A 9,280-nucleotide genomic window follows, 5' to 3' on the forward strand; every position below is an offset into this window, starting at 1 on the left:
TCCGTCAGGCCCTTGTATTCATCCATGACTGTCTGGCACCACCGTGCTGGGGAAGGGCATTGTGTTTACCTGTCTTCCTTTTCTCCTCCTCTTCATCCTCTTCCTCCTCCTCTTCTGTCCTGGCTGCTTCTCCACCTTTTCTTCCCTTCCCAGCTCCTCTCCCTCCTGCTGCCTCCTCTCCTCTCTCCTCCTTCTTGCAGTAGTGAGGATTAAGTCTAGGGCCTCATGCGTGCTGGGCAAGTACTCTACCACTGACTGATATATTCCCAGCCCTCTTTTTTACTTTACTTTTTGAGATGATATCTTACCATGTTGCCTCAAACTGACTGTAGCTCTGGAACAATGTGTGATTCTCAGCCTCCCAAGTAACTGATTTTGAAGACCCATGCCATCAACCCTGGCTTCTCTTCTATCTTCTTTGATTCAGGATTTTATTCACATCGCCCAGGATAGTCTCAACCTCATCACCTTCCTGCCTCAGTCTCCCCAGATTCTGGAATGACACATACTGGCCGCCATGCCCACTAGATCTTGAACTTAATTTTTCTCTTCACCTTGGGCCTCTCGAGGTCTTGGTCCTTCCCACCATCTTTGCTCATTGGCTCATGTGTGGACAGGATGAAGCAGCTCATGGAACTCAAAGGCAGATCTACCCTGGGTGTCTATGAATACATTTCTTTTTGATCAAGCCATAGCTGGCGAAGGGTAAAGGAAGCAGAGGGAGCGAGAAGGTCATTTGAAATCACCATCCTTTGCAGATTTTATACCCCATCTGGTCTCTCCTGCTGAGAAGCCGGCTGGGCACACAGACCTGAAAACCCATGCCAGACGACCAACTAAGTCCCAGAAGTCAGCTCCTGATGCTCTTTGGCAACCTCAGGCCTCTCTGGGCCAAGGGTTTAGTGCCAAGTATAATTGTGATTTACACCCCATACCCCTTTGGGTGCAAAATGGTTTTGATTAGATGCATACCATGTTTATTAAGCCTTGCACAAGGCAGGCTGAAGGCTTGGCTTCTCTGCTGTAAGAGGGAGGGAGATTTACACGGCTCCCTGCGGGATTCATTTAATCTCTCGGGGATTTACTGACCTTCAATTAGAACTGTTAAGTACTGTTTACACGGTCCCTAATTCATACAAGACTCACGTAAGACTGGCTTTTGCTTTCATTAAGGACTCGAATTGGGAAAATAAAATGCAAAAGGTCTCTGCCAAGAAAGATGTGATTGGGGAGCGGGGAAGTAAATGAAAAAGAACAACAAAAATCAGAAGCCGTTAGCAACCGAAAGTCTTGCTTGCTTGTTATTTAGTGCAGGAAAAAATAAATGAACGCACTTTTAGACCAAGTTTAAAAACCAGCGGACAAAAGTCACCCGATATGAGAGAGTTGGGGCAGAGAGGATGTTCAGTTTTAAAACACTGTCTAATAGAACTGAGAGAAGAAAAATCCCTGGAAATCTTTTCTATTGTGAAAAGTCAGAAATGCCCTTTGACCATCAGAAGGCAGAGCGTCTTGTTTCCTCCGGGAGTGAGCTAGCCAGATGAAAGTCTTTCCAGGAGTCCTGTCCTCAAACCAGGGATCCCTAGGGGCTGCGTGAAAAGACCAGGGCTATACCAAACACAAAGCATCATCCACTGATGTTAGTCAAACACTGAGGAATGGTGAAAGTGTGTGTGTGTGTGTGTATGTGTGTGTGCGTGCACACATGTGTATATGTGTGTATATGTGTGCGTGTATGTGTGTGTGTATGTGTCTGTGTGTGTATATGTGTATGTGTGTGCATGTGTGTGTGCGTGTATGTATTTGTATCTGTGTGTGGAGGGGCCATACTGGGTGCTTCCTCAGTTGAATGAAAAAATGTTCCCCATCGGTTCACATATTTGAACACTTGGTCCTTGGTTAGTGACACCATTTGGGGAGATTGTGCTGGCAGAAATATGCCTCTGGGAGGATTTTCCCTTACCCCATTTTCAGTTCCCATCCTCTCTGTTTCCTGGAATGCCAATCACCTATCATTGGCCACCATATTGCTTTATGCCAGCTTCCATGCCAACCCGGTCATTCTGGACTCGAACCTGTGAGGACCATTGGCCATAAATTGCTTTGGACATGCTATCTTATCTCAGCAGCAGACACATCACCTTATTCTGTGCGACAAAATCTCTCACTGACTCTGACCTTCACTGCCAGGGTTAGGTGAGTTGGTCAGGACCAGCTTCCTGTTTCCGCTTCCCCAGCACTGGGATTTACAGGTTATGTGCCACTGTTCTGCCCTTAGAAAATATGCTTTGCAATTTGTGAGGAAACACAATAACACAGGGTCAGAAATCACAAACCAAAATGTTCACAGTAGACAAGAAGCCTAAGATTCAGGAAATCTGGTGTGGGCTGGGAGCAGTCATGAGTTTGTGGTCCGTCTGAGAGACACCCCTCCCAAGCTGTAGGCGCTGCAAAGACGGCTGGGCTGGTTATTAGAAACAGTCACGTTCTCTCTTGGAGAAGAGCCCTATGCAAATGGCTTGGAGTCACAGTCTTCTGCTGGGAGAAGTCGTTTTCAGTTCTCCAACACATCGTATGCATTGCTTTCAATTTCAGCCTTGGAAACAGAACACTTAAGCTATGACAGCCCCGGGGTGGGTACAACAAATTTAACCACGGAAGAGTGAGATAGTAACAGTCACGGCCAACAATGAGACTCAACAGATGTGCAGAGAGCCTTGTTTCTGTCACAGCCCCCAAAGTCCCCGATTGTCCTATGTGGTTGTCACGATGACCCTAGTGTGACGTGACAGCCTGGGGAAGGGCGAAGTCACTAGGGCAGGTCACACAGACATGGAGTGGCAAGTCAAGCATCTCATGCAGTCCAGTAACCCACAGCCTGTTTTCCTAGCTCTGGGGAAGCATCAAGCAGGGCTGGGCTTGGGATGGAAACTTCTCTTTATTCTAACAGCTTCATTTCCATTCACAGTGGAAACCTGGGGGATGGCTGTGGCTTCATAGGATTCTACCTGTCGGTGACCCTTCCCCTGGAATGAATTATTCTCTGAAAGGTGCAGAGTATGGCTGCCAGGAGTGAAAATAAGGCCAGCATTTTCTATGTCCTAAGACCCACCGACAAGTGTGCCACACTTGGGTCTGTGTCTCCGTTGTTCTGGGGGTGGGGGGAGCAGAAGAATTTCAGCACTAGGGGGACAGAGAGCTGGATTGTTGACTGACATGACCTAAACTTCTTGTATTTCCTTTTTCCATCTTTCATGTGTGTGGTGTGTTTTTATGTGCATGTGTGCTTGTGTACATGTGTGCGAGTATGTATATGCACTTGTGTGTGGAGGCCTAGGTTGATGTCTGATGTCTGGAATTGTCCTCATTTGCTTTTTCATTGTATTCACTGGTGGAGGCTCTCTCAGTCAAACCCAGAGCTCACTGATAGAACTAGTCTTGCTAACCAGCTTGGTCCGGGGCTCCCCTGTCTCAGGTGGCTGTCGTAGCTGCTCTGTGTTTATGTGGGTTTGGGGATGGGAGCACAGTCTTCATGCTTGTGTGCCCAGCGCTTTAACCACATAGCTATCTCTCTACCCACTACTTCTTTTTGATTGTGGTTAAAACCCCACAGCACCGTCGTATCTTCCCTCCTAAATCTTTAAGTGTGTTGTGTCTATTGTTAACTGAAGTATGTAGCGGAATTCTAGAAGTTTGCCCTCCTGTACAAATGAATCCAGACCCTTTAAACACTATTTCCTCTTCCCCATCCCCAGCTCCTGACATTTGGCTATTTTATATGAAGGTATTTATTGATTTGTATTTCTTTTGTGCAGTGTTGGAGATGAAACCTGGGAGATAAAGCTTCTTGAATGCCAGACAATTGCATTGTCCCTAAACTGTGCATCTAGGGCCCGAGTTGATATAATGTTCTCCAGGGTTATTCATGTTGTTGTGTTCATCAAAGGCTCCTTCTCTGTCAAAACTAATACCCACTGTGTAAGGAGACCATGCTTTCTGGATCTGCTCAGTCATGCCCGGATACAACAATTCTCTCCCCCTCTTGACTGTTATACACAATACCTTGTGAGGACTGTATTAGCATGTGTATGTCTTCTTCGTAGTCTTATTCTCTGCCCAGTTCTTAATGGGATCGTTGGTTTATGCTCACTCTTGGGATGTCTGGCTTTTTCTTACCTTTCAGATTATTGACTGCTTATTAAATGTAGGACTCCTCAACCTTTCCCCTACTTGTCTGCTTGACTTCTCACAGACTCAGCCATCCAGGACCAGCATCCCCAGTCTTTCAGCCTCTCTTGCTCTACAGGGCACTTTAGTTCAAGGCAGTCTATGTGCCTGGGGTTGAATATGTTATTGGTGCTTTGGGTAGCGCAATTCAGGAAGTCATTGCCAATGACATTGATGGAGGAGTTACTTTTATTTAATAAAAAAACTGCCTTGGCCCATTTATAGGCCAGCCCTTAGGTGGGTGGAGTAAACAGACAGAATGCTGGGAGAAAGAAGCCGAGTAAGAGAGTCGCCATGATTCTCCCACTCCAGACAGACACAGTTAAGATCTTTCTTGGTAAGCCAGCTCGTAGTGCTACACAGAATATTAGAAATGGGTTAGATCAATATGTAAGAGCTAGCCAATAAGAGGCTAAAACTAATGGGCCAGGCAGTGTTTAAAAGAATACGGTTTCTGTGTAATTATTTTGGGTAAGCCATGCGGGCGGCCTGGTGCCGGGGACGCAACCCTGCCGCTCCTATTACAACATGACATTAACATTGACTGGATAAATTGCATAGGGTTGTTTATGTATTTATTTAGTTGTTTATTGAGACGGGACATGTCTCATATATCCTAGGGTAAACTCAAACTTGCTACATAGCCATAGATGACTATAGACTCCCCATCCTCTTGACTGCCAGGAGTATAGACATTCACCACCACACCTGGTCTATACAGTGCTAGGGATAAACTCAGGGCTTCAAGCTTGCTGTGACCAGCTGAGGCACAACCCCATCCCTGAAGAGAATTACTGATATGCAGGCTTTCCTATCCCTGTCATGAGTGGTGTAAGGTCTGTGTCTGAAGTTGAGTTCTTCTAGAAACAATTAGGATTTGATGTCAGATTAGTGATGTGAAGCAGCCCTTGTCAGGGAGCAAAGTTGTGAAAAGATTGAATTAATAAGCAAATCAGAACAATGGGCAATTGGGGCTCCATTCTAATGCATTATGGTCTGAATCTGTAATTTCCCCCAAGGGCTTATGTTCTACATACTCATTTCCAAGTTGGCATCTGTTTTGGGGAGTCTGTGGACCCTTTAGAAGGTGAGGCACAACTGGAAGAAATAGGTTGCTAGGGGCAGGCCTTTGGAGTCTAGCTGGACTCCTGGTTCTGTTCCTACCCTCTGCTTCTTGGTCCACCATGATGTGAGGAGTCCTGCTGCATGCTGCTGCCATGAACTCCGCCATGCGTTTCCCTTCATAGACTGAAGCCATGAGTTAACATACATCTTTATTCCCTCATATTGTTTAAGTGTTGGCATCTGTCAGTATTTTGGTCACATCAAGGCAAAAATAACAATTATACAACTGCTTAGCATCCCTGGATAAAATACAAGATATCAGATGCGTTTGAACTCCAGTTAGTAAAACAGGCACTCAGTACGAGCCTGTGCCACATACAATGTGGGCCCTGCCTCTTCTAATCTTGTATGTGTTCCTAACATTTGCTGTGTTTTCATCATTTGACCCAACGGCCTATACTTTGAGACACTAGGGAGATGGCAGACAGGGTGGTTCAGCAAGTGGGGAACAGGAAGGCATATGCTCTCCTCCACATTCATCAGGGTTAAGGGTCACTCCCAACTGGTTACCCGCCCACTCCTCACTGCCCTGTATGAGTCTGCTGTGGCTCCTTCAGGTGAGGAAAGGAAGCCAGAGATGCTTGGTCCTCCAGCGCCATCGTTCACAGTCTGGGGTGTAAAACTGTGGGACTCTTCTGTAGCGGGCATCCTCTTGGCCCACGACCTGTATCTGGCCTGATAGATGTGATGCTTCTTGTCTGCCCACAGGACCTCGTAGAAGGAAGGAGGGAGGGTGGCTGCTCCGTCTTGGGTGGTGAAGACTGGGTCAGGCAGCATGAAACGGCGTGTGGTCAGTGATCAGTTACCAGTTTTCCAAGGACTCTGTAACTAGATTTCCCACATCCCGCATTTGTGAGTATATTTTCCCCTTTCATATCTTCATAAATCCCTGAAACCCCTTAAGCGGATGCACGTGGATTTGTCCTAACACGCTTCCTTCACCTTGACCAGCATCCCCAGTCTTCCAGCAGCCAAGGGTTGTAGGACTAACCACTCAAGGTGGTTCTGTCCCCCGCCCACGACTGAAGGGTTTCCCTTCATTCAGTCCTTATGGTCGCTGAAGATCAGTATGTGCGGCGCATGGCCTGGTTGAACTGGAGCTTCAGGCTCTTGTACAGTCTGTGCTCCAAACCCAGGCTAGGTGGGAAATGCACCAATTGTCACAGGGTTTGCCCTTTCCAGGTACTTCCTGTGCTTACGCAGTGAATAAGAATGGTCCCTATTGTCCCTGAGGCACGAGACAACAGAGAGTTGAGGTGAGACACACTGTGACTGATCCCGACAACTGACTTGTCTCTCTCACATGTTCCTGCTCTTTGCACATCAGCGTGTGTGGATGTGTGTGTGTATACTGTGTATGTGTGTGATATGTATGTGTATGGTGTATGTGTGTCGTGTGTGTGTGTGGTGTGTGTGTGTGTGTGTGTGGTATGAATGTATGTGGTGTGTATGTGTGGTGTGTGGAGTATGTGTGTGGTATGTATGTGTGTGATGTGTATGTGTATGGTGTGTGTGGTGTGTGTATGTGTGGTGTGTATGTGTATAGTGTGTGTATGTGATGTGTGTGAGGTGTGTATGTGTGTATGTGGTGTGTGTGTGATATGTGTATGTGGTATGAGTGTATGTATGTGTGGTATGTAGTGTATGTGTGTGTATAAATGTGTGTGTTGTGTGTGTGTGGTATGAGTATGTGATGTGGTATGTGTGTGATGTGGTGTGTGTGTGATGTGGTGTGTATGTGCTGTGTGTGTGGTGTGTGTATGTGTATGTTTGTGTGCCTGTGTGTATGCATGTGTGCATGGTATATGTGTATCTGTGCATTTGTGTGTGCACATGTATGTGTATATGTGTGAGTACATGTCTATGTGTGTCTATGTGAGTGTGTACTGCTTCTCCATCATCCTAACTAGACCCGAGAGCAACAATCCCAAACATAAGATAACTGGATAGGAGCCATGAGCCTCATGAGCCGGGTGGACTCCCGTTTACATGATGACCTGGAAGAGGGCTTTGCTCATCTCTGGATAGTCAGTTCCAGACGGGTCCAGCAGGGCCTTCCCCAGTGGGTTAGGAGAGCTGTTTGAGGGTACCAAGCTTCCTGTGCAACTGGAGTTTGAGTACAAGATGTAGAAGGCAGGAAGGAATTCCAGAAAATACTACTGGAAGGGAAGTGAGAAGAGGAGACAGAAGGCAGCACAAGCTGGGCCACAGGGCTCCATGGTACCCAAGGCTCCAGCAGCTAGAGTGGCATTTGTCATTTGAGGGATGTGCCCTGATGATGAAGCCCTCCAGCTGTGCAGCCACAGACATACTCTGCTCCAGTCTCCCATTGGCTGCTGTCAGTCACCTGACCCAACACACACAAATGACATGACATCAGATGGCTCTGCTTCCCTACAAATGGAGGGAAGCCCCACTAACGTGGAGGGGAAGCTGAGTCACAGAGAAGTTGAGTATGTGGCTCAGGACTAGGGAGGTGGCGCTACTGGCACTCATAAACTCCAGAACCACATAAAGAAACGGGCACAGCGGGGTGTGCTGTATGTGATCGCAGCCATAGTGAGATGGTAGGCAGAGAGGCAGGTCTCTGGGAGGTCCTGGCCCACTTGACCAATGAGAGACCCTGACTAAAACAAACACGGGAGAACCTGGGCACTGACACAGAGGTTGTCCTCTGATTTCCACGTGTCCATACCTTCATCCACATCCACACGCACCCACCCACCCACCCTCACACACAAAAGTGTACAGCTGAGGCTCCCCACGGAGGATGGGGTTGGTGCCACACTGCTAGGGTTTAAACAGTGAGGACTCTTTGAACTCCCAGAATGAACTAGAATAATTTTTACTGAGCTTCTCATCATGTCTAAGGCAGAGACCTTCCTCTAACGTGTCCACATGTTACACCAAATGGCAACCCACCCAATATTTTCCACAGTTGGTAATGGCAGCCTTCCTTTCGCCACTTACTTATTGGCTACAATTCCAGGGTTTGGCATTTCCCATCTCCTGCCCTGACCATCTCTGTGATCCCTACTTCAATCTATAGATCTCTCTGGAGCCTCAGTTGTACCACCAGGGTGCACTTATAAGTACTCTGACATCTCTTGGTGTGAAAGATGGGAGGGTCTTTCCAGAGACATCATGGGCTCTCAGCAAACCCCTTAATATCACAGAAAATTGCTGCTTCCTTGGAATTCTGGCTTTCCCCCATCTTTTCAAAAATATGCAGCATCATTTTGAGGGCCCTTTGGGAACTCAAAATACCAGCTGGGCTGGCCATGGCTTGATACTTGTTAACATTGTGTACTGAGGAAAGCCCCCTCCTACACAGCAAGTTTTTAAAGACTTTTTGGAGGCTTGGTGGTCAAAGGAGACAAATAAAAATAATCCTGAGGTTATCAGAGAGTTGACATCATGTACAATAGTAGTCAAGAACATTTTCCAAATTTAAAAATCTCATGGAGGAAGTGGGTTACAATAGCAGTGATCTCTGACCCTAGCCAGTCATAATGGTTTCCTGGATGCAAGGATATTATGGGCTGGAGCCAAGGATTTCAGTAGAAAAAAGCACAAGATGTGTTAAACTTAGAACACAATGTGCGAATTCCGGGAGGGGCTACCAAGGGTCATCTCTCCTTCCGAGGAAAAGCGAGCCTTTCCCACACAAGGGTCTGGAGTAGTCTCACTATGGAGACAGCGCTTTTTTTTCCTGTTACTAATTTGAGTTGGAATTTTTTTTTTATTCATTGAAACCTCAATAAATGGGAAATTCTTCAGTAGGGACCATTTCAAGGGCTTATTCATCACCCAGTGGTGGTGAAGTGACTCCTAAATGCTGGGTGTAGCAATCGAAGAAGAACTCGGCCTAAAGAACTTCTGCAGCTTGACTGCTCCATCTCAGTGTCATGGACACATGGGCCGGAGG

This window comes from Chionomys nivalis, chromosome 3 (genome assembly GCF_950005125.1).
Source record: "Chionomys nivalis chromosome 3, mChiNiv1.1, whole genome shotgun sequence".
Classification (NCBI taxonomy): Eukaryota; Metazoa; Chordata; class Mammalia; order Rodentia; family Cricetidae; genus Chionomys; species Chionomys nivalis.